Genomic DNA, 26,773 nt, shown 5'->3' on the forward strand with positions numbered 1-26,773 from the left:
CGAGAATCGGATGTTGCGTGCCTTGGACACATCTCTGTGTCTTATCGAGCCTCTAAGGCGCTGCAGTCAGAGACCGTGCGGGTGGTCCCGGTGGAGGTTCGAGTTCTCCCTCGGGCATGGGTGTGTGTGTTTGTCCTTAGGATAATTTAGGTTAAGTAGTGTGTAAGCTTAGGGACTGATGACCTTAGCAGTTAAGTCCCATAAGATTTCACAGACATTTGAACATTTTTTTTTCTTACCGAGCCAAAGATCTGTTTTATAGACTTTGAGATCTTACGAGGAGAGAGATTGTATTGTTGTGAGACGCCATTAAGGTACATAGTAAATGATGTTGAAATAGTATTTTTTCAAAAAATAAAACCAAATAACTAACATCAAGTATTCAAGTTGCTTGTATCTCTACACCGAAATTTAGTTAATTATCACGGTACAGATATTATAAGACATAGATAGTTCGAAGGTGACGTTTAGAACGATAGTGCGAACCTGCATTTTCCACGGTCAGAATTCGTCTAGAGATTATCTCCGAAATGATAAACTTAAAGTTGCTAAATTGTTGGACCTATCAAACGACATAGCACACAGCTGGTGCCGAACGATCTGCGTAACGAGTAAAGGTTTTACAGATTTCAGGTGAAGCAGATAATGACGAGGAATATCCGTGAGATTGCCGCTGCTGAATACATCTCTTGCTCTACTGTGGTATTTATAACGAAACGTTTATATTTTACAGGTTTTCAGGAGACTAAAGATAAAAGGAAATAGGGAACTAAGCTAAACCAACTAAAACCAATAACTAGACCAATAATTAAAATAAAATCATACGTAAAGAATACTTATTTATAATAAATTAATAACAAAAGAATATTTTTAATTAACTAACCAATAATAATATATTAAATTGGCGTCCAAGTAGAGGACGTCCTACAATTAGCAACTGCTGTATATATTGTATTTCACTATTATATGCATGTACTAATCGATATATTGTGTGTGTGTTTCATGTACAGTAATTAGTATTGATGGAGTCCGGTCGTGTGAGCTGAGCAGTCCCGATCCCCACCGCAGAACTTCACATCGCTGCAAACTGTATAAGGCAAGCACACCCATCTGTCAACATTCTTGTCTCAATCTGGGTCTATGATCTGAATAGTTTCAACATGTCCATTGTAGAATAGTGCTACATTTTCATTTAATTTCTGTATTATCTTCACAAGCAGTCATAGGTCACTATTCTATGCATTCTTTACACGATTTTTTATGTGAAGCAGCATAATTAGGTGTGCAAAAGCATACAGGTATTTTGTGTACCTAATTGGGCTAAGGTCAAGACTGGATCACAAATTAAAATGGATAAAGAGAAAGTTTCAGGGATTCAGGAAATCTGTGAAATTCCTAGTGTAGAGGAGATTGCAGCTTCGTCTCAACAGGAGACAAATCCTACAATTTCGGAACAGCTGAGACTTTTATCTGTGTCGGTAACGACAATATCACAAAAGCGAAGGGATATCTCAATAGTGGTGTAGGACATGTCACAGAAATAAGCTGCTATGGCAAAGAAACAAGCTTATAAGTCACAGAAACACGCTGGTATGTCATTGGTGGTACAAACAGTATCACAAAAGCAAACAGACATCTCAACTGCAATTCAGGCCATAGTTAGCAAGCAACAACAAATCTCAAATCAAATACCGGAATTGCGAAATACGCAAAATCAGTTTCCTCTGGAAATTCAAAAAAATTACCCAAGAAATGCTAACCATTAGATCGAAGCAGTAGGAAGTAGAAATTTCCATAGGAGAGTTAACAGAAACAGTGACTAGCATAGCTTCTGGGTATTATCAGTTGATACAAGCAAATCTCAATAAGCACTAACAAGATTTCTGAAATAAACTACACGACTGGGCATCCGCTAAAGAACAGCATGTGATGCCATGTGTAGACCAAAGCATAAAAGAAGTGGTAAGCAAATTGCCTGTTGATATCTTACCAATTTCAGAGAATATTAAGGAAGATATTAAGGAGGTAAAAGGATAATTAGAAGCAAATTTGAAACAATGGAAGGACGAAATAGTCCATTCTGTCGAAAATATTTCGAAAGATGTGGAACAGATTCGAGAGGCAGTAAAATATTGTAGAAACGAGCTGCGTCAAGCAAAGCGAGCGCAGGCCTGTAGCCACGAATCATGTTTGGTAACGGACACGCTTCGCCAGTGGGAAATATAAATTACAACGGAATGCTTACAGTGCCACAAGCTAATAATGGTTCAAATGGCTCTGAGCACTATGGGACTCAACTACTGAGGTCATTAGTCCCCTAGAACTTAGAACTAGTTAAACCTAACTAACCTAAGGACATCACAAACATCCATGCCCGAGGCAGGATTCGAACCTGCGACCGTAGCGGTCTTGCGGTTCCAGGCTGCAGCGCCTTTAACCGCGCGGCCACTTCGGCCGGCCAGCTAATAATGTGTACGCTGCAATGCTAATGGAAGAAAATTTGTTGAAGCATTGGCAGTTTCAGCCGTTCTCACCTGACCGAAAATCAATAAACACGGTTGTATTTATACGAGGATTTCGTGGTGTATTACCATGGGGATGGAGTGAAGCGCAAAAGATTAGCTACGTTTCAGGTTATATCCAAGCTGATGGTGCGTTGTGGACCACGGATATGATGGATGCGTACGAAACTTAATAGGAATATGATAAAGCGTTTCTCGCTAAATATTTGTCCCGTGGCGTGCAAGAACGATTAAGGAAAGAAGTTTTTAACTGGGAACCTTCTTGTGCAAAATCTGGACGCCTACGGCGATACTTAGAGAAGTATTCAAACAAATCAAGACACTGGGACGAGCCTATAACGGTTAAGGATATTTTACGCATTTTGAAGGCGAGACTTCCGACTGAGACGCGAGTAAAATTAATACATGCAACAGACGAGAATTCATAAGAATTTATGTCAGTCTTGGACTCCACTGACTTGATCCAAGAAGACGTTAGGGCAAGAGCAGATAGACACAGCTCGTACTCGCAGGTGAATAATGCCTACGACAGCCGTGCGAGCAATCAGCTGTTCAAGAAACAAATGCGAGTCGCGCCCCGCAGAACTTCCATAATAACGGCCAACACGATAACCAGCGTAGAGGCAATGGGAATGGTTTCCGTTATGGCAAAAACAAACAGAATAGATATGGTAGACGATACAATCCAGCATATAATGCAAATCGAAATACTGCGAATTGGCAAAACCGTAACAGGAAGACGCAGTCTTCTGTGCCAATGAATAATGACTGGAGACAACAGACACCAGCTATTACAGAAGTGAGAGAGGGTGCGATTCATGCAAATGAATCGCGCTCGGAAAACTAATTCCGACCGAATCATACCCGGAGGAGTGGTCGAGGAGAGGCATATGGGCTTTGGGCAGAAAGTTCGTATGATGAGATACAACGAAGGAAAGTTAAAAGAGCAGGATCTTTGTGCTGACACAACCAAATGTACAGAAGAATACTTATAAGAACCATATCTGCAATTAAAGTAATAATAGAGGGTATTCCAGATACAGTAGTTTTGGATACGGGCGCATCGGTAAATGCAGTATCTATGAATCTATTTAATAATTTAATGAAGAAGATTCAGTTACCGAATTTTCCTCCACAACATTGCTAGATACTATGGGCGTTTGGCGCACGATCCCAACCTGTGAGAATGCAGACGATGCTAAAATTGAATCTAGGAAATGCAGAGATAACATGCGCATTCCTAGTAGTTGATAAGTTAATAGTCGACTATGTTCTTGGATTAGAGACTACCTGGGAGGAGGACTCAAAATAAGAGTTCTCTATAGCGAAGGTAAATGTTTTCGATCGACAGAGCCCTAGCCCAGGTAGACTTAATAAGGAAGGAGGGAAAACATGGAGGATACTGCCGAGGGGCAAAGTTACGATTGATAACATAGGAGCACTGCCAAATCAAGACAAGTTAGTTTAGACTAGTGCAAGCAGTAGAAGTATCCGAATAGATACAACGAAAGTTCAGTGAGCCAGAGCACTTTGAGGAAGAGCAAAGGACACAACTGTCTGCTCTATTATGCAAGTATATGACAATATTCGAAGAGCAACCAAATGTCATCAAGGGCTATACATGTCAAGTCAAACATAACGTACTGCCATAGTATCTATCCCGTTCGTTGGAAACAACGCAATGTTTTGACCAAGAAATACAGAGGATGTTAGACTGAAATCTGCTTGAATATGACAGTCCCTAATGCAGTCCACTTCTCGTTGTGCCAAAACCGGGTGGAAAAGTACATCTAATACTCAATGCTCGTATAATTAACACAAGTACTGTGCCAATATGTACTCACCCAGAAAATATAGATGAGCTGGATCAAAAGTTCAGTGGAGGTAAGTATTTTACAACAATTGATTTGCGTGATTCATAGTGGCAGGTCAAGTTAGATGCAGATTCAAGAAAGTCTACTGCATTTGTATACACCAGTAGGAATTATCATTTCATTGTTCTTCCATATGGTTTGAACATGAGTGCGAGAGTATTCATATCCGCATTGGATGCAGCATTAGCACCTGAACTAAGGTGTCAGCTAACATTATTTGTCGATGACATCATGATAGCTACTGATACCTGGGAAGAACATGTGAATAAACTAGTTTCCTGTTTGTAGAACGAAAAGGCAATTAAAAGGATTCCTATATCTTGCATCGTTTTTTTTGTCGATTCATTGAGGATTAGTCGATGAATTCTGAGCCATTATAAAATTTGTTAAGGAAGAACGTGCATTGGAAGTGGACTGAGGAATGTCAACAAGCATTCAAAGCAATCAAGCAAGCTTTGTCCAATGCGAAGAGTTCATCCCAACAAGTCCGTTGAATTCGGATTATTGACTGATGCTTCTTCTGTTGGTCTGGGTGTTTGTCTCTTCCAAATCCGAATAATAAACGGCAAGCCCACCTTTTGCCCAACACATTTCGCTAAGAAGACACCGTCAAGTTGTGAGAGGTCTTATACTACAACAGAACAGGAGGCTCTTGCAGTAGCGTGGACGATCAAAAAGTTACATTGTTATTTATATGGAGCAAGAACCACAGTATATTGTAATCATCAAGCTCTTAGCTGTAAGCTGTAAGCTGTAAGCTGTTACATAGCCAACGGACTTGTCGCAGTGGTAACACCGGTCCACGTCAGATCACCGAAGTTAAGCGCTGTCGGGCTGGGCTAGCACTTGGATGGGTGACCATCCGGTCTTCCGAGCGCTGTTGGCAGGCGGGGTGCACTCATCCCTTGTGAGGCAAACTGAGGTGCTACTTGATTGAGAAGCAGCGGCTCTGGTCTCGGAAACTGGCATACGGCCGGAAGAGCAGAGAGCTGAGCACATGCCCCTCCATATCCACATCCAATGACGCCTGTGGGCTGAGGATGACACGGCGGCCGGTCGGTACCGTTGGACCTTCATGGCCTGTTCGTGAGGAGTTTTTTTTTAGCTGTTACATCCGAGATTAGGAAAGTGGACGGTCGCTCTTCAGGAATACCAATTTTGTACTGTATATATCAAAGGAAAGGAGAATATAGCACATGCGTTATCCCGTTTTCCAGAAGGATTAGAAGAAGGCATCATCTCGGATGAAAATGAAGACGAGTTTCCAAATTTATTGATGAGAGATCAGAAAGCGAATGACACCATTCAGATTTATATTGGGATATGACGAGACTCCAACAAAGTGATCCAAGGTGGATAAACATTAGACAGAAATTAGAAGATACACAAGAAGATAAAATAAGCCAGTACTATAAGGCAGTGATGGATGTAGTAATTCATCGTCGGAGCAATATGTATACCCGAAGAATATGAGGAGAGGTTAAAAACGTATACTCGCAACACTTGCGGACATTTTGGTGATGCGAAATGTGCAAACAAACTGAGACTGAACTGTTACTTTCCAGACGCACGTAGGAAAGTATGAAGGGTACCGAGAAAGTGTGTAGTACGTCAGAAAGCAAAACCGAACAACAGAAGTAGTAAAGGCCTGTTACCTTCGATCGTTACTGAAAAACAACTAGCTGTTTTATCAATCGATATCTGTGGACCGTTACCGAGGGCTAAAGGAGGCAGTAAATATGTTGTAGCTTTCTTTGACTTATTTACTGTATATGTAAAATTCTATCCAATGGAAGCTGCTACAGCAGCACCAATTCTGAATTGTCTATTCAGTGACTACATTCCACGTGTTGGGAAGCCGAAAGCTGTTTTATCTGACAATGCTATAAATTTTACTAGATATGAGTGGAGGCATGCATTAACCCGAGCAAATATAACACAAATATGGACGTCCAAATATAATACGGCTGCGAAACCGATTGAGTGGGTATCTCGTGAATTAAACAGATTTATGTGAACCTGTAACCATGCGAAACAAACAAGATGGATAGAATATCTCGATAGCTTTGAGGAAATAATGAACATTTTGCCTCATATGACCACAAACGTTACATCGGTTGAACTAATTTTGGAGAGAACAGGAAGGAATGAATGGGCAGATAAGATCTGAAGATACCACAAGAAGAAACCCAATGGAGAGATAAGATTAGGAAAGCATTAATAAATCTCACCACAGAGGCAAGAAGAGTAAAGATAGAATTTGAGAACAGGATATTATCAAGATAATCCTTTTGCATTGGGGAAAGAGCATTATTACGTACACATCCACGTGCGTCACTACTAAACAAAACAAATAAAAAATGGCAATTAATGTACGATGGACCATTTGACGTAATTTGAATACCAAATTCAGGAGCATATCTATCAGGACATCCTGAAACAAGAATTATAAACGGATTATATCCCCATCCTGATTTTAAAATGTTTCATTCCTGAAGGAACGAAGGAATGGCAGAGAAAGAAAATGATTTTAACTAAGTATATTATAAACAATTTTTTATAGTTTCAGATAAGCGTATGATGATTCAACAGATACGCTTAAGAGATGGTTCACAGTGATTACGTAAATATATATGTTTTGTTTCAGATACATTATTATTAGTTTTAATAAGGAAAAGTTAATTGTGATGTTTCTTAATTTCAGTTAAGACTATAGTTATTATTGGGTTTCTGTTTTAGTTTTTTATGAATATGGTAGTATTAGGTACATGCGAATATTCACGTCAATTGCATATGACTACATATATTCAAGGCAACGACATATGACTACAGATGATTAAATATTTTAAAGAAAAAAGTCATTTCTCTAGGTGGAGTTCTTACGAAATTTGGTTGAGATCGGTTACAAACGAGGATATCAGGAAGGACAATGCTGGAACAGGTTGAGCGAGATATGTGAGATCGTTGTGAGGTGTTTGAAATTAAATTGTCATTATTTAAGTAAGAGTTATGAGAACAAATGAAGAGAACCGACTGGGCTTAATTTGTGTAGATTCTGGGGTAGCAAATAAATTTATAATTGGATACCGTAAAAGTTCGTATCAGTTTTGAAGACAGACAGAAGTGCGGATTAGTGACGTATATTATGAATAACAACGAACTTACAATGAAGTGCTGTGTGTACCAGGTGCGAAATAAGTTATGAACACGTACTGGAGCAGTGTCGTACAATAATTTTACAATTTGTGGTGTTATCTTATGGGACCAAACTGCTTAGGTCATCTATCCCTAAGCTTACGCAATACTTAATGTAATTTAACTAACTTATGCTATTGACAACACACACACACACACACACCCATGCTCGAGGCCCTCAGACCGCGCGGTGGCAGTGTCACAAAAGGGAGCGAAAAGACGCAAGAGTGATTATCTGTGTGCTAAAGAGCAAAAATATACTCAAGTGCGACATATACGATAACGATTATTGTGTTTCATTAAAACAGTATATAAAGACACCAAAGGGAATTTTCACCAGAGTTTACCACGGACAACGTGAGTGTGTTTGTATGGCACTCTCATATTCACAACTGACTATATAAAGACCAAAATGTGTTAATGTGACGAAAGATTACCAGAATTCTGAGTAATACAGTTGCGTACTACTTCTTCCGAACCTTTGAATTCAGACCAGTAGCGTGATAATGAAAAGTATATGTACTACCCATTCTCTCGCAACGCTTTTCCATCAGTAATTATTCACATTGGTTCCTGTTCCGGGGCATATCACATGTTCACACGTCACAGACCTGTGAATGACGATATGAGTGTAAGATCCAGCCTTTCTTCTGCCTGAGGATCAACCCTGTTTCTGACCATCCTTACCATCCCACACACAGCAGCAACAGGGTAATCCTCTGTCTTTCCCCACATCTGTCCTGCACATTCCACAGGACGTAGTGCTGTCGTCGCTACAAAGATATCTTCATATTAGTTCATGGCTGACTCCACCAATGCAAGAACACATTATACGAAGACACTTTCAGAGCTGACAGTTAAAATTTTAAATAACTTTTGTAAAATACTGGGTGGATATTAAGGTTAAATTAGCTTTGTTCCTGGTTTTACATGGGGTGCCTTAGGAAACCTCTCTCTATGGGAAGGCTATTCTGATCGGAAGTCCATGGCCACATAGGCCGTTTACAGAGTTACTTAAACGCTAATGTCAAATTATTTAACTTTACGGTCAGTAGCGAGTGATTATGAAATGTACTCAGATTACATAAACGGCTAAAGGCAAGAGGCCGAAATCCAATCTTACCTCTCTGATCAGAATGTCATTGAAGTCCAGCTGGTGGCGAAAAAGGTACATTCCTCCTTACTGCCCACTCACACACTTTTTTTCACCTTAGATAGAGTGGTGCTTCTGTTCAAGGTCAAAGCAAGCAGTAATATTGTAGTACACCAGTAGAGACACTTTTATCGTACTTTTGGCCCCAAATTGTGAAACGAAACAAAATACGCGCTCAAGAGGGACAAACTCTGATCTGGATGCGACGAATTGATACTGTGATAAACGGCATGTATCGACTGTGAGCATCGGACGTTCTGTGCTAAAAACGAATCTCTTTGTCTTACTGAACGAAAGATTTGTTTTATATACGGCATATATCTTTTAAGTCGTAAGGCGAGACAGCGCAAAGGTGGGCACGCTGGACTCGCATTCGGGAGGACGACTGTTTAAACACGTGTGCGGCCATCCAAGTTTAGTTTTTCTGTGATTTCCCTAAATTGCTTAATCCTAAATTGCTTAATGCAAATAACGGGATGTTTCCTTTGAAAAGGCATGGCCGACTTTCTTCTCCATGCTGTGCTCCACGCTGTGCTCTCTAATGACCTCGTTGTCGATGGGATGTTAGAAATCTCCTCCTCCTCCTCCTCCTCCTCCTCCACCACCTCCTCCTCCTCCTCATCATTTCGTAATTGTGCAGAAAAGCAAAGTGTCGGGGCGACTTTCACTGGATACAGATTTTCTGGTGCTTGCCCTCAGGTATGTTTCTTTATTAATTATAATACTTTGCCATGAAAGTGCGAAAAAACTTTCTGGACGTTTTATTCGCTACTTTATACTCAAGTAGAGCAAATTAATTATTTTCTTTCGCGTAGTAAATCGACAGTTTATGGCGCAAACATACACGCAACTAAAATTTACTTGTCTAACAAAAGACGCTAAAGAAAACTGTTGATGTTCTTTCTAGGTGAAAGTGTGAACATCATATTTTGTACAGTATTAGCTCGCACAAGAAGGAGCGAAAGTAACTGCAGCGTCACATTTCATCCGTAGCAGGTCCAGCAAACATATCTTACAGCAGAGCTGACAATCCTGAAAAGTTTGCGAGTTCCGCACATCTGTTGTCGCGAACTTTTCGACTGCAATGTCGTTTGAACTCTTTGTCTTCGGTCACCGGTATCTGCAAAGTTTGATGCTTCGTTCCAATTTCTGTCGATCCTGAGGCAGCCTCCACGTCTCTTCCCAGCGCCCACTTACACGTTTGTTCTTGTTCTTTTCTTCGTCCAGAGCTACCAGCCAATACTCGGTCGCATAAAGCCGAAGTCCCTGTCATAAGCGTGGCCGTTCTTGGGAGTTACTTTCTTCATAAATCGTTCAACGCTTTCGTCTTCTATTTTACCTCCATATTCAGTGTTCGTTATGAGTACCCCTCTTGATCATTCTTTTTCTTGAATTGGATCGTGGTAAAGCAAGTTATCCATGGTTTCTTTGATGCCTCAACTTGATAAATAATTGGATCAACAAGCTCAGTGGCTAAATCGTCTACTACTGTCCTATTAACTGCAATTTTGCCGCGTGACCAATTGTCTGTGATTGCTTGTATGTAACAGTAAAATAGTACAGCTTACGCAGCGATATATCAAACGTATTAGAGCCGATTCACTTTCCTTGGCTAGAGGACAAAGTTATGTAAATTTATATAAAAGACATCATAGTCAGTACCTCGTCTCCTACCTTCCAAACTTCACAGAAGCTCTCCGGCGAACCGCTTGCAAGGTAGGAGACGAGGTACTGGCAGAATTGAAGCAGTGAGGACGGGTTGTGAGTCGTGCTTGGGTAGCTCACTTGGTAGAGCACTTGCATACTTGTTATCGACCTTCTATGGAAACTTGTATCATACAGGATTTTATCTATTTTGGTTAGTACAGCTCAGTGTCACATAGACCGTCAGAGACAGAGCACCTCGTGATCCTGCTGCTAATAACAAGCTTCCAACAGGAGCGACTTATTTACAGATACCTGTGTAGTTAATAAATTATTTTTGTAATTTCTTGCGTGTTCGAGTATTTTAAGCTTTTTTTAAATAAGAGCATAGTGTACAGTATCGCCATTCTTGTCGACCCTGGTATCTTGTGGTCTTTTGTTTGCTTTTGGGCCGGCCGAAGTGGCCGTGCGGTTAAAGGCGCTGCAGTCTGGAACCGCAAGACCGCTACGGTCGCAGGTTCGAATCCTGCCTCGGGCATGGATGTTTGTGATGTCCTTAGGTTAGTTAGGTTTAACTAGTTCTAAGTTCTAGGGGACTAATGACCTCAGCAGTTGAGTCCCATAGTGCTCAGAGCCATTTGAACCATTTTTTTGCTTTTGTTTGTGTAACTCAGTGTCGGTTAGACCGTCAGTGAGAGTGCACTTCGAATTCCTGCTGCTAATAAGCTGAGTACACCATTAGTTTGTTACATATTTTTATGAGCTTCAAACAGGAGCGTCTGCAGTAATAGATAGGAATTATGTTTAGTGTGAACAGATGTGGGCTGAGTTGGCGACCTTTTGCTTACCACTCCAGGCAGTGTTGGCTTCTGTCACACAGCTTGAGGTTGCTGCCAAGGGGCATCACTATGGGGAGTCAGACGTGGTGATGCAAGGGACGTCGAGCACGTCCCACGTGTCCCCCAATCGGTCCACTGGAGTGGCAGCCCCAGCTACTGCACCAGCTGTGGTTGATCCCTCAACCATGGTCGAGTGGCAGATCATTCCAAAGTCTGGCAGACAATGAAAAACTTTTCAAGGGGCCAATGGTAGGGCCTCCCCGGTTTGTTCGACGAATACAGGTTTTGGGGTGTCATCTGTGGCTGCCGAAGTCTCTGAGCCAGATGCAGTCATCCACCCTGTTCGAGAGGAAGCTTCTCTGCCCACAAGGTCTGGGAATTCACAGAAGTTAAGTTTGCTGATAGTTGAAAGCTCCTAAGTGTGGCGTGTAATGGGCCCCTTAGGAACATGGCTGGCAAGGGGGGGGAAGGAAGGCAGTGTGCATACTGAGGGAGTCATTCCAGATTTGGAAAGAGTGTTTCCGGATGCCATGAATTGTACAGGGTGCAACCAACTGCAGGAGGTGACTCTTGTTGCCACCAATGACGTGGGTCGCCTTGGATCGTAGGAGATTCTCTCTGGTTATGGGTGGGTAGGGGAAATGGTAAAGACTATCAGTCTTGCTTGCAAGATTAAGGTGGAGCTCACAATCTGCAGCATCGTCAATAGAACCAATGTGGTCCTTTGGTGCAGAGCCGAGTGGAGGGTCTGAATGAGAGGCTCAGACGGTTTTCTGACTATGTGCGCTGTAGATTCCTTGACTTGCGCCATCGGGTGGTGGTTTCCGGGTTCCGCTTAATAGGTCACGAGTTCACTCCACACAGGAGGCGGCTACAAGGGTATGGGGGGCTGTGAGGATGGGACTGGGTGGTTTTTTAGATTAGTGGGTCACAGGGAACCACAGAAAGGGCGTTCGTCTGAAATGGGGCAGGTAAAACACAGTAAGGTGGTTGTAGAAACGATCGGTATCGTAGCTGTAAATTATCGGACCCGTGTTGGGAAAGGACCAGAGCTTCAAGCCCTAACACAGAGCATTGAAGCTCAAATAGTTATAGGTACAGAAATCTGGCTAAAGCGGGAAATACGTTCAGCCGAAATTTTTTCAAACGAGTTAACGGTGTTCAGAAAGGATAGATTAAATTACAGTTGGTCATGGAGTAATTATTGCTGTCAGAAGTAGAGTGCCTTGTAGAGAAATTGAAGCAGATAGTTCCTGCGAAATAGTAGGGGTAGAGGTTATACCTGACAAATCGGACTAAACTATTAATTGGATCGTTTTACAGACCGCCCAACTCAGAAGATATAGTTGCTAAACAGTTCAGAGAGAACTTGAGTCTCATATCAAGTAGTTACCCCTTCATACAATTTTAGTCGGTGGTGACTTCAATTTATCCTCGATATGCTGGAAAAATTACATGTTTGAAGCCGGCGGCAGGCATAAAACGTCATCCGAAGTTGTACTGAACGCTTTCTCAGAAAATTATTTTGAACAATTAGTTCATGAGTCCACTCTATGCGTAAATGGTCGCGAAAGCATACTGGACCTCTTAGCAACAAATAATCCTGGACAAATAGTGAGTACCATGACGAATACAAGGATTAGCGACCACAACGCAGTTGCTGCTAGGCTGGGCACCGTAACAATTACAACCATCGAAAAGAATCTCAAAGTACATCTACTTAAAAAAGCTGATAAAAATGCTCTTAACGTCTTCGGATCTGATCATGTAAGCGTAGAAAAGTTGTGGAATGATTTCAAAGAGATAGTATCGACAGCAACTGAGGGATATATACCACATAAATTAATAAGTTATGGTACTGATCCCCCATGGCACAAAAAACGGGTCAGATCGCTGCTGCAGAAGCAGCGAAAAAACCATGCCAAATTTAAGAGATCGCAAAATCCCCAAGACTGGAAAAGCTTAGCAGAAGTTCGAAATATGGCGCATAATACAATGCGAGATGCTTTTAATAATTCCCACAACGACATTCTGTCTCGAAATCTGACAGAAAACCCTAAGAGATTCCGGTCATACATAAAGCACACCAGTAGCAAGACGCAATCAATACCTTCACTGCGCGATAATAACGGCGAAGTCACTGATGACAGTGCCACTAACACGGTTTCCCGAAAATCATTCACCAAAGAAGACGAAGTGAATATTCCTGAATTCCAATCAAGAACAACTGCTAAGATGAGAAACATAGAAACAGATATCCTCGGTGTCGAAAAGCAGCTTAAGTCGCTTAATAAAAGCAAGGCTTCCGGTCCAGATTGTATACCAGTCAGGTTCCCCTCAGAGTATGCTGATACAATAGATCCATATTTAGGAATTATAGACGATCAATCGCTCAGACGAAGATCCGTGCCTAAAGACTGGAAAATTGCTCAAGTCACACAAATACCCAAAAAGGGAAGTAGGAATGATCCGCTGAATTACAGGCCCATATCACTTACGTTGATTGGCAGTGGGGTTTTGGAACACGTACTGTATGGGAACATAATGAAGTTCCTTGAAGAAATCGATTTATTGAGTCATATTCAGCACGAATTCAGAAAATATCGTTCTTGCAAAATACAATTAGCTCCTTACACTCATGAAGAAATGAGTGCTATCGACAGGGGATGTCAAATTGATACCATATTTTTAGATTTCCAGAAGGCTTTCGACACCGTTCCTCAGAAGTGTCTTCTAACCAATTCCGCGACTATGGAATATTGCCTCAGTTGTGCGACTGGATTCGTGATTTCCCGTCAGAAAGGTCACAGTTCGTAGTAATAGACGGAAAGCTATCCAGTAAAACGGAAGTAATATCCGACGTTCCCCAGGGAAGTATTGAGAGGCCCTCTGTTGTTCCTGATCTATATTAACGACGAAGGAGACAATCTGAGTAGCCCTCTTAGATTGTCTGCAGATAATGCTGTCATTTACCGTCTTGTAGTCATCAGATCACCAAAACGAATTTCAAAATGATTCAGGTAAGATACCTGTCTGGTGCGAAATGTGGCAGTTGATCCTGAATAAAGAAAAGTGTGAAGTTATTCACAAGAGTACTAAAAGAAATCAGCTAAATTTCGATTACGCGGTAAGTCACACAAATCTGCAGGCTGTAAATTCAACTAGATACTAAGGAATTACAATTACAAATAACCTAAATTGGAAAGATCGCATAGATAATATTGTGGGTAGAGCAAACCAAATACTACGATTCATTGGCAGGACATTTAAAATCTGCAACTGGTGTACTAAAGAGACTGCTTATTCCACGCTTGTCCTCGCTATTCCGGAGTGTTGCTGTGCGGCGTGGGATCTGTATCAGGTGGGACGGACGTATGAGATCGAAAAAGTACAGAGAAGGGCAGCTCGATTTGTATTACCGCGAAGTAGGAGAGATAGTGCCACAGACATGATACATGAATTGGAGTAGCAATCATTAAAACAAATTCGTTTTTCGTTGCGACGGGATCTTCTCATGAAATTTGAATCACCAGTTTTCTCCTCCGATTGCGAAAACATTCTGTTAGCACCCACCTACAAAGGGAGAAGTGATCATCACGATAAGAGAAATCAGGGCTCGAACAGAAAATTGAAAGTGCTCGTTTTACCCGCACGCCGTTCGAGAGTGGAACGGTAGAGAGACAGTAAGAAGGTGGTTCATTGAACTCTCTACCAGGCACTGTATTGTGAATAGTAAGGAAAACACGTAGATGTAGAAAGGCAAAGGTGCCGAGTTCGAACCTCCGTTCAGTACACAGTTTTAATCTGCCAGGAAGTTTCATATCAGTCTACATTGCACTGCAGAGTGGAAACCTCGTTGTGGAGACATCATAGTCCTCTTCGACTCTATAACTGTTTTTATGGACGTGTGGCCATTAACAAGTGTACTGAAAAAGTCGTTCCACGGAATGCATCAAAAATTAACAGTATACCTGAGATGTGTATGTATTACTAACAAGGGGAGGCCGCCAATTGTGAAATTCAGATTCGATTCATACTGCGCATAATAAAAGCTCATGGCCAGAGTTGTAATGTGGCAACGCACCAAGATGCACTTCTCAGCCGTTGTCGAGAAAATCGACAGTTAAAATAAACCGTTGCGGTGAAATACTCTCTACGATTAATAATTTTCTACAGAGTCGTGGCGCAGCGGTAAGGGCTCAGGTTCGTAATCCGAAGGTCACCGGATCAAATCCCGCGCCATGCAACACTATTTTTAATTATTAGTTTTTTGTATTTCATATATATATATATAAACTATTAATTAATTGCTTATGCATGTTGGTGAAGGCGGATCGCTCTCCAATTGTACCGCCTCCATTTTTTCGTTTGTTTAACAGGGTGTACCAAAGCTCTCACGACCGCATTGATTTTCGACGATGTTATAACTTGCGCTAGGGACCGCATCTACCTTCTTTCGAAGTTAGAAGGCAACTACGCTGTTATGCGGTGGCTCTTTTCGGCCCATTCAACATCTGTCCTTCAACTGTAACGAGCGAGTAACGGAGTTTATATTTCATACCTGCCACAGCAAATTTGTGTTCGTGGGGCTTCTATTCTAATTCGAACGTTTGACTTACGCTATACGTATTCGTTTCGGAATATCGTTTCTACGTCCTCCGTTAACTATACGTGGTTAACATTATGAAGACAATTAATAACATTTGTGAAATACAACTATGTTTGCGGAAAACATAATGATGTTCGAAGTCGCCAGTTTTTCCACGACAAACGACTTTCAACAACTTATTATATGCATAATTGTTGCAACAGATTGCCGAGAATTATATATATATATATATATATATATATATATATATATATATGTGTGTGTGTGTGTGTGTGTGTGTGTATGTATACACACATTTGAATTACAAAAAACAAATACAAAAAAAATACGGTGCATGGCGGGATATTCGATTCGGTGACCTTCGGATTACGAACCCGTGCGCTTACCGCTGCGCCACGACGCTGTAGAGAATTATCAATCGTAGAGAGTATTTCACCGCAACGGTTTATTTTAACTGTCGATTTTCTCGACAACGGCTGAGAAGTGCATCTTGGTGCTTCGCCACATTACACATCTGGCCATGAGCATTTATTATGCGCAGTATGAATCGAATCTGAATTTCACAATTGGCGGCCTCCCCTTGTAAGTTTAGATGGTGGGTATACAATGTTACCTATCTTATCACCCTTTACACAAACTGCAAACCACTACACATGTTCACTGTTTTATCTTTGATACAGAAATCATGTTTAGTGGTTTGATGCGATTTATGTGAAAGATGAAAATTAAGTGCAACATCTCCTGAAGGATGATTTTTCCAGTACGCCAGTTGGTAATGGACACATGGTTGGAGCTGCAATAGTGCTATTTGTCAATAAATAGTTTTACAGAGAAGGCTAGTCATTTAGCTCTGTGCTCAACTACTTTTATGAAAACATTCCAACCTTGTGAAACAAGAGTAACTTCATAACGCACTCTTCTTCGTGCGGTCTCTGATATCGTTGAAAATTACAACCCTCTATTTTATTAGAAATAGTAGTTTGCTGCGTTAGAGTTCTCCGCACTTTGCTTACGAATTATCCCTTGCGTAGATTGTTGCCCGTGCGTAGCCGGTTAGAAAGCTGTCGAATCTCACTAACCGAATATGAGATGATAAAGAGTAAGTTATTTCGTGTACACTACATGATGGATATATTACAAGGGCTATTCGGAAGTAAGGTCCGATAGTGCGCGAAATGGAAATCACTATGAAAATCAAAAATGTTTTATTTGCAACATTTAACTAGACCTTCCGGCTACTTCTTTACATAGCCGCCGCTCCGACTTAGAGATTTGTCGCAGCGTTGTACCAAGCTTCCAATGGATTCGTCATGGAAGGCAGCGGCCCTTACTCTCCGCCAAATCTCTACGCTGGTCTACAGCTCGTTGACTGTGCCAAACTGTTGGATTCATAGCCAGCTGTTCATGTGAGTAGACACGAAACTTAAAGGGAGCCAATTACGGACTGTATTATGGGTAAACAAACACTTCTCATCGAAAGCCGGCCGGGGTGGCCGAGCGGTTCTAGGCGCTACAGTCCGGAACAGCGCGACCGCTACGGTCGCAGGTTCGAATCCTGCCTCGGGCATGGATGTGTGTGATATCCTTAGGTTAGTTAGGTTTAAGTAGTTCTAGGGGACTGATGACCTCAGACGTTAAGTCCCATAGGGCTCAGAGCCATTTGAACCATTTTTCTCATCAAAAACGCTGCAGGAGCATCTTCATTGCCCCTGCAGAATGCGAGCGAGAATAGTCATGAAGGCGGAAACACATGACAGTTGCGTTACGTTGGCTGCATATCAGGCGAAATCTCTCACCAGACGCATTTTGCGGGAGATGCTATTTTCTAGGTGTCTTTACATGCTCACTGTGCGCTCAGAACAGAAAAGAGGATGTGATTCGATCGGCGAGCATACTAGAGACACTGCTCAACACATCTCCGCAAAATTTCATCGGACTTTCACTGTCGTTTCCATTTTGTGACCGATCGGACCTTACTTTCTGAATGGCCCTGCTATAAGAAAAAAAATGTATTGCATGACACTCGATCTATTGTTTTTCTAAGAAATCATCAATTTTTCTTTATTTTCAGAACTCCCTAGTTTATGACTCATCACAAGTCGTTGTACTCATTGCTGAGCGAGTGACCCCATGAACCAAGCGTCTCCATCCCGGATGGTTACCGGCTTCTCTTAGACTCTGCTGAAGAGGTAGACCAGAGATCTTTATTTGTACCGTACACTTGCCTGCTGCTGTTCGCCTCCACCTATTGCCCTGGGTCCTTCTTTCCATGATGATATCCTCTAGACTTTCTCCACTCTTCTCACATAATAGCCAAAACACTTGAGAGTTTTTTGGCTAACACGAGAAGAAAGGCGCCTGGAGATATTGAGTGGGTCAATAATGAATGGACACTTTTGTTTTCTTCGGTCCATTTTATATAAAGTATCCTTCGCCAGCACCAAAGCTCAAATATGTCAGTACGCTGCTTGTCTCTCTACTTTACTTTTGTTAGTAGCTCAACAATTTCATCTTCCATGCTGTCCAAATCCAATGGTGTCATTAGCAAATTTGAGGTTGTTAATAGTTCAGCAGATGCCTTTAGTTCAACCATCAACAGCACTCCTAATCACAATACTGCATAGATGTTGCACAGCTGGGGAGATAGAACACAATTCGGCTGACACCTTTCAACACACTGAATAAATCAAACATCCCAGCATTTATCTTCGTAGCTGCGAGATTATTATCCCACAGACTTCTGATCAGTATTGTGAAGTGTAATGGGACACAAAACTCCGCAAGCACCTGCCATAGCTTTTCCCAGACAACATAGTCAAAGGCGTTCCTACAATGAAGGAAACAGATGAAAACAAGAACAAACGATTCTCACGATTTCTCATTACTTGTTTTATAATATGTTGACCATCGGTTCACTAGTTCCTGTTCCTCCAAGATGTAGAGGAAATTTTGCTTTCTTAGGATTTGAGAGCAAAAGTTTGGCAGTCAGAGCAGTTCCTGATTGTCCCTTTCTTGTGTGAGGATGACGAGAGACTTCGACCAGTTTTTTAGCCACTCATTGGGTTTACCATATTCTTGTATGCAGTGATTACAGCACATTAACACCTTTTTGCTGCATTTCTTTGATCATCTCCCCTGGCGTACTTTTAAGACCATGAGATTTACATTTCTTCAGATATTGAATTCCGTTCTCTCTTTCGATACATAAGATTGTTGGTTTCAATGTAAGTTGCTCAACTACTTGACTGCTCGTACTGTTATTAATTACAGAATATAACTTATTGAGTAGTGGTATTAAATTTTGAAGTCAAATGTCAATTAAATACAAGAAACAGACTTAAAAAGTAAATTTCACTGTCAAGAGTTTCTTAAAGATTGCTGCATTGTTGTGATATTTTTATTTTGTTTTTATGGCAAACATCTACGGTCATTACTGGAAATATTTAAAACGTACTAACGAATTTTCAGTGTAAGAAGAATTTCGGAATCATGGAATATCTCTGTTACATGCAGAGGTCGACACGATTAGTACTGTTTTAGTATAGGTACATGCCACCTCTCTGGGGTACACCATCTTGAAGTAGCACTGTTCCTAGGAGTGAAGAGGCTTGTGGGTTCGCGTGAAGCTGAGGGCTACACTGCCTTTGGGAACCTACAGTCAGCAAGGTGTTGGCTGATGGGCCAGACTAAGTGTTTCCCACAAATACCTGAAATTCCACATCCATTCCTTGTCCTTTCCCAACTCCTCAATACCCAACCCAAGGTGTGATGCAATCCGGGCTGAGGGGTGAGTGGCACACTGGAAAATATGTCGTGAATGGAGACTCAGGGATACTGGGCAACCTCCCTGACTAATTAGCATTGCACTGCATGGGGTTTCCATGGAGTGGATCGAATATAATCCCAACTCTCATGGGACCAAAATGGACAATAAATAAAATAGCAAGACTGAGTGGCAAGTTGAGACCTCAACCACCCAAACACTGGGGCTGGAACCGATGGAAAACATCCCCTCAGCTGAAGGGGGAGAGAGACCTGGGAATGGTTACTAAGAAGTTGGACTAGATTAAGATGAAAGACATGTCTGGGGCTCAGAGGAAGAAACTTCTTAGAGAACAAACGCTGAAAGAAGGAAAAGAGTGGCTTCCTAAAGAAAGGTGAACTAAAAGGGCTTGAGCCCAAGACCTCCAAGAAAAGGCTCTCTCAGAGCGAAGAGGGTTTAAAACTCCTTCTACATCAACGGCAGGCAGTAAGAGAACAAGGGAGGAATCTAAGACTCCCACATCTCAGTATAAGCGTATCCAGAAAAAGCTGAGGCAAGAAATAGAGAAACAGACCTATAGTACTGCAGTCTCTGTTTTTGGGATGGCAGTTATCCAGCAAGGCTATCCACTGGTCAAGATCACCTCGCAGCAGGAGGAGCTCATGCAGATGGCAGGGGACACTGGTCCAGGACCCAAATTCAGGAGAGTCTATCCGGATCAAGGTTCTTTTATCTTTGTCTGTGAGGGCGTGGGTACAGTGGACTGGGTAAAGGAAAAGGTGCCCATAATATCACTGTGGGAGGATGCAAAGCTGCTGGTAAAGACAGTGGCTGAGCTCTTCAAGACACGAAAGATATTAATCTGGGTGCCTTAAGTATACCTGTCCAGAGACTCTGATTGAGAACATAGGGTCTCTAAACTCGAAAGTCACGACAGAGGGTTCGAAGGTAATCAACCGGAAGATTGCACCAAACAGCCAACCCTCATGGTGTAAGTCGGAGAGAAGTCTGTGAAGGCAATGTGGGAACAGGACCTGAGATTATTGTTGGGATTCTCACAGGTTGTCGTCAGGGTAATCAAAGACATCAGAAGCGACAATGGCTGCAAGATGGAGACTGAATGTGCTGCAGATAAATCTCCAACACAGTAAAGGGGCCACTGCTGCTCTAAGTCATCTTCTGGGAAGACAAGAAGTGAAAATGCCCCTGATTCAGGAACTATATATATAATGGGGGTGTATCGGGCCTCGATGGCACTGGAGGTATGCTTCCTTATGCTAGAAATATAAGAAACTCCTGAATGTGCATTGATGTAAAAAATAGAACCCCCTTCATGCTGGTGGCAGACTTTTGTTCTAGGGACTTCAGGGTGAGGCGTGAGGAAGGTAGCACGAGAGAGTCTGTAATGGTCTCGACATACCTTCCTTATGAGGACAGTGCTGCTCCTTCTCAGGAGGTAAAGAGACTGACGGAAGTCTGTGCACAACAGGGCAATCAACTATTCATTGGATGCGATGCTAATGCCCAGAACTTGGTGTATGGGGCAGCACCGACACCAACAGTAAAGGAAATTACCTTCTAGAATTTCTTATAGCTAATAACTTAGAGATCCTCAATTGGAGCAAGGTACAATTAGCAACATAAGAAGGGAAGATGTTCCTCTTTGATGGAAAGTTAAGTCAAACAATGGCATGTGGAAAGCCATCCTCATCAGACCACATGTATATTAAGATTGAGGTTGAAATGGACATTAGACAGACCATGTTCTACAGGAGTCCCAGGAAAACGGACTGGGTGGCATGTAGGAGGAACCTCGACTGAAGCCTATCGGAAGTCAGTGCTTTGATAAGGAATCCAGTAGAGTTTGAGGAGGTAGCAGAGGCAGTGACCCTTGCCATCATGAACTCATACCATGACAACTGCTCAGTCACCAAGAGGTGCACGAATAAGAATGTATCTCGGTGGAATAACAATCTGTAATCACAGAGGAAAAAGGTACGAAGACTGTTTAACCTTGCAACAAGGAAAGGACGATGGGCAGAATATCAGGAAGCCCTTGTCAAATACAACTTTGCGATCAAGCAAGCAAAGCAGGCGTCCTGGAAGGTATTCTGTGAGGCTGTAGAGGGTACAACTGTTCAGGCAACACTTCACAAAATCTTCACTTGGATACCAATTAATCTAGGAGGAACTTTAAGGAAAGAGGGTGGGGAGTATACCAGGACAGCACATGAAACAGTGGAACTACTCTTCAAGACTGATTCTCGTCGATGTGCTCTGACAGACGACATAGACCACAATGAGATCCCTGTGAGATATAAGTTTTCAGGTATTCGAAGGGAGAACTGGGAATCTTCCAGAGAATGTATTTGACCATAGCCATGCAGGATTAGCCGAGCAGTCTAAGGCGCTGCAGTCATGGACTGTGCGGCTGGTCCCGCCAGAGGTTCAAGTCCTCCCTCAGGCATGGGTGTGTGCGTTTGTCCTTAGGATAATTTAGGTTAAGTAGTGTGTAATCTTAGGGACTGATGACCTAGTAGTTAAGTCGCATAAGATTTCACACACACTTGAACATTTTTTGTTGACCATAGTAAAATCCAATGGGTAGGGGGAACATTACAACCATTCAAGTCACCTGGCCCAGATGGAATTTTTCCAGCGGTCCTGAATCAAGCAGGTGTGAACTTAATAAGATTCCCATGCAGGTTATTTAGGGTTAGCCTAGCAGCAGGAATCATTTCTAATGTCAGTGAAGGGCAGTGAAGGTTGTCTTCAGTCCAGAGCCAGGGAGAATTTACTATCCAAGACCAGCGATATGAGACCAATCAATCTGTCCTCCTTTCTTCTTAAAACATTAGAAAAATTAGTCAAAGTGCAGGTTAGGGAGAGGAGGTTAACTAGGGTACCTATACACATAAACCAACAGGCGTACCAACCAGGAAAATCGTGTGAAACTGCACTCCACCAACGTGTTGGGAAGGTGGAGAAAGCACTACACATTCAGGGAATAGCCCTCTGAATCTTCTTGGACATCGAAGCGGTTTTTAGCAACACAACCTTCGAATCCACGGTTAAGGAAGCAAAGGTACATGGCTTGGAGACCACCATTTGCAGGTGGATTAGAGCCATGCTTAGTGTCAGAAAGGTAGAAGTCACCGTAATTCAAGAAAAAATGGTAATCAACACCACCAGAGGCTGTCCACAAGGAGTCGTCCTGTCCCCTATCCCATGGAACCTTGTGGTGAATGAACTCATTGTAGAATTAAACTCTAGACAGTACTTTTGCCAGGGATACTCAGACGATCTTGTCATTGTAATACTTGGCAAATTTTCAGGTACAGTCACAGCTATGGCACAAGGAGCATTGAAAATTGTGGTAGATTGGTGCAGGAAACAGGACCTAAGGGTCAGTCCTAGGAAGACTGTTATAGTACCATTTACAAGGAAGCAGATCCAACACACATATTGGAATCTCAAGCTTCTTGATGAAACTCTACTAGTGAAGGGGATAGTGAAATACCTCGGGGTAACCCTGGATGAGGAACTATTATGGACCCCTTACATAAGGAGCACATGTTCCAAGGAGAGCTTGTGGTAAAATCTGAGACTTAAGCCCCAAGAGTATTTGCTAGATATATACTATGATATTAAGACCTGTAATCACCTATGGGGCTACAGTGTGGTGGAAAAGAGTAGAGCAGCAGGTAGCCGCTAAGGAGCTTGTTACGGTGCTGAGATTGTACAGTCACACCCACTGCTGGGATGAGAAACATGCTATACATGCCCCCATTACACCTGTGGGTAAAGATGGAGGCAGCAGCTGGAGCGCACAGGGTAAAGACTGTCAAAAACTGGGGTATCCTCGATCTCGCATTAAAATACTGAGAGAGGTAGACAAATATCGTTGGAAATGCTGGCCAACTTCCAGCTGCTTCAACAAGCCTTTCAGTATAGTAACTGGAAGTAGAGAGCCCTGGGAGAACAAATTTCGACGTCCTGGGGGCATAGTCTGGTTCACTGACGGTTCGAAAACAGACCGAGGTGTTGGGACAGGGGTATACAGAGAGCAGCCAAGTTTCAAGCAGGAATATCTGTTATCAGCGTGTTCGTGGAGGAGAATTTGCAGAGGTCATACAGAGGTCATAGCATTTTCATTTATTCAGATAGCCAAGCAGTCTTGAAAGTACTGGTAGTTTCTGCGACAAGATCAAAGATCGTGACAGAATGCCACAAAGTCCTTGTGGAGCTAGGGGAAAGCAATAAGGCAAACCTACTTTGGGTCCCTGGTCACTCAGGAATTAGTGGTAATGAGCAAGCCGATAGGTTGGCCAGAATAGGGGCAATGGCACCATTTACTGGACCGGAAACTGTCCTGACAATCACTAAGGCGATGATCAAAATAAAACTACGAGACTGGACAAGGAGACAACATGCAGAATATTGGGCTAACGTCCAAAAGCAAAAACATGATGTCGAAGCCATGTTCTAAGAGAAGTCCCTCAATCCTGACCTTGAACAGGAGAGAAATGAAACTCATGGTTGGATTATTGACAGACCATGGGGATAACAGAAGAGGACCCCAAAATTAGGATATGTGGGGTTGGCGAGGAAACCGCATCACATTTGATCTTCGAATGCGAGGTATTGGAGATTAAAAGACGCAGAATATTCGGTTCAACCAGACCTGAAGGATTGTGTCCAGCAAGGCACTAGTAAAGGACCTCCTTGCATTGTTCAAAGACATTGGTTGACTTTACTAGAGACATAGGGAGCGATACCGTACATTTGTACAATAAACTCTGTTTCTGTGCGGGCAGCAGCGGGCTTGACCAATGTTGTTTTTGCTTCCCTGATGAAATAAAATCAATAGGTACATGCCAAATTTCGAAGCGAGATCGACGGCGACTGTCAATATCATCCACAGGAAAACAGCATCAGATGGGGAGGAAAATCAACGGGAAATATGCGACTGATGTTTTGAAAAGCCGATTACCATAAGAGATGCACAATATCCCTGTTAAGTCGCCAAGAAGAGCGCCATTATTTCTACGAGGATGTTACAGATCTATTCATTAGTGTATTTTAATCGTCTGCTTCTGAAGAAGTGGGGTGCTTTCTGACTAATTCACGGATTCAGTTGCTTTATTTATCTCTCTTGTTTATCTTGGAACTGACGTCACAGTTTGACTATTACTTACCAAAGAGCAACAAAATAAGTTACGAGTAACTGTATGGTACAAAAAAAATCCAGAGGCGCATATTGCTCTGCCAAGGTACGGAAGTTATTTGGGAGCTGCCGTCCACTGGAAATCTTCTGTGGGAGTAATAATCTTATTATCCGCTGCATTATCTTTACATGTCGTAATATTTCAGTTCTGTTACGAATAACGTAATTCAGGTACAGGGTGCTCATAAACAGTCTGAGAAGCTTGTATGGCTGTTGCAGGGTATATTACACTGAGAAATATATGTTAAGACTAAAATTCGATACCTTGTGCCGTTTCCTAGTTGATTAGCATAGAAGTTAGCCGATCAGGCTGTTGCCCTCGCAAATGCAACGTTTTGCTCATTTGGTTTCCTAAAACTGAACAGGAGAGCGATACAAAAATTTGTCTTAAATCAGGAACCACCAACGCATTTCTCCGTAATGATTCAGAGAAAACTCGGAAAATCTTAATCGGAACATCCGGATGGGGATTAGAGGCTCCATTTTTCCCGAACAGAAGACCAGTCAGTAAACAACAGCACAACCTCGTTGTTTTGTTTATTCATGCTTTTCTAACCACAAATCATCGCAAAAACGGCACGCATTGTACACATTATTTCATTATGTGCTGTGCTATTAGTACACTGTTCCTTCATATCTCGATACCAACCACTAAGCAAACTCTGTGCACACACTATTAGCTCACAAGGGGACAGTGATGATGATGTTTACTTTCCATTTTGTGGGCTGCAACTTCTTTGTTTACCAGAAAAATTGAGTCAGAATTCTTCTGATCTCGTATTATACATCGCAGAGTTTTGCTGTAAGTTTTTCCAGAATTAAACAAAACGGTCACGCTATAATGTGAAAGGTTTTTACAGTGGGATATCATACGGTGATAATAATTTTTTGAGTATTTTTCTGGTGTCACCAACAACTGCATGTTATTCCACTGTGGAGTGGGAAGCAAGTGTAACATTGCAGATGGACAATTAGAGATTTACGTACATCATTAGGCACAATAAATGGACTATGGAAATCTGTTAAACAGCATCTGTCCGGAATACAATTACGATAAAATTCCTTCTCGCCAATTTGCTACCCAGTGCTATGTAAATCAAATTTTCAGATTATATAAGCGGCAGTCAAATGAAAACTAGACACACGGAAGAAAAGTACGAAAATGTTTATTATTTCAAAAGTAATGACCACAACTGTTAATGCATCTACCGCATGGTGAAACAGGAAGGTAAATGAGAAAAGACAGTCAGTTCCTTCATGGAAAACAGAGTGCGGATACGTGCAGAACCAAGATTGTACACATGCGTTCCATGAGGGAACTGACTGCATTTCTCAGAGAGGGATAAATGCATTAATAGTGATTACCCTGGAAATAATTTACAGTTTACGTACTTTTTCCATCTGTCTCATTTTCATTTGACTGACCCTCATATAAATAAGCACCCGACCCGCAGCCGAGGTCACTAACACACGCCTGTCCAGTGGCTCTCGACTTGGGGGTAAGCAGATACGAACCTGGTGTTGGATGGAATTTTCCCTGCCGGTTTTTGACCAGCAAGGGGAGGTAAGGTGGTAGCGTAAAATACCTTATCACAAGTATTTGCGCCAATATTATGTGCTAAATTGCAAAAGCCTCCACAGTGTCTTATATGTTGAGGGCATATGACACTGTAAATGGTGGTCCATATGTCAGGTGTGGATGTCAAGCCTCACGGGCCCTTTTGTGGTTTTCGAGAGGAGTAGACTATGTACTGAAGTCCCCGCCATGAACCCGCCCGGCGGATTAGTGTCGACGTCTGGTGTGCCGGCCAGCCTGTGGATGGTTTCTAAAGCGGTTTTCCATTTACCTCGGCGAATGCTGGCTGGTTCCCCTTCTTCCGCCTCAGTTACACTATGTCGGCGATTGCTGCGCAAACACTGTCTATACGTACGCGTACACCATAACTG

The 26,773-nt window shown here is 42.2% G+C and overlaps 1 protein-coding gene and 1 pseudogene across 1 annotated transcript in view; one reads left to right on the forward strand and one right to left on the reverse strand.

Moving 5' to 3' along the window:
- The window catches only part of LOC126473975 (uncharacterized), a 593,366-nt gene that overhangs the window by 63,047 nt on the left and 503,546 nt on the right, over positions 1-26,773 (reverse strand). The gene's annotated exons all lie outside the window — the stretch shown is intronic.
- LOC126426582 (5S ribosomal RNA) lies at positions 5,165-5,282 on the forward strand (annotated as a pseudogene).

Source organism: Schistocerca serialis, chromosome 1, assembly GCF_023864345.2.
Source record: "Schistocerca serialis cubense isolate TAMUIC-IGC-003099 chromosome 1, iqSchSeri2.2, whole genome shotgun sequence".
In the NCBI taxonomy this organism is placed as follows: domain Eukaryota; kingdom Metazoa; phylum Arthropoda; class Insecta; order Orthoptera; family Acrididae; genus Schistocerca; species Schistocerca serialis.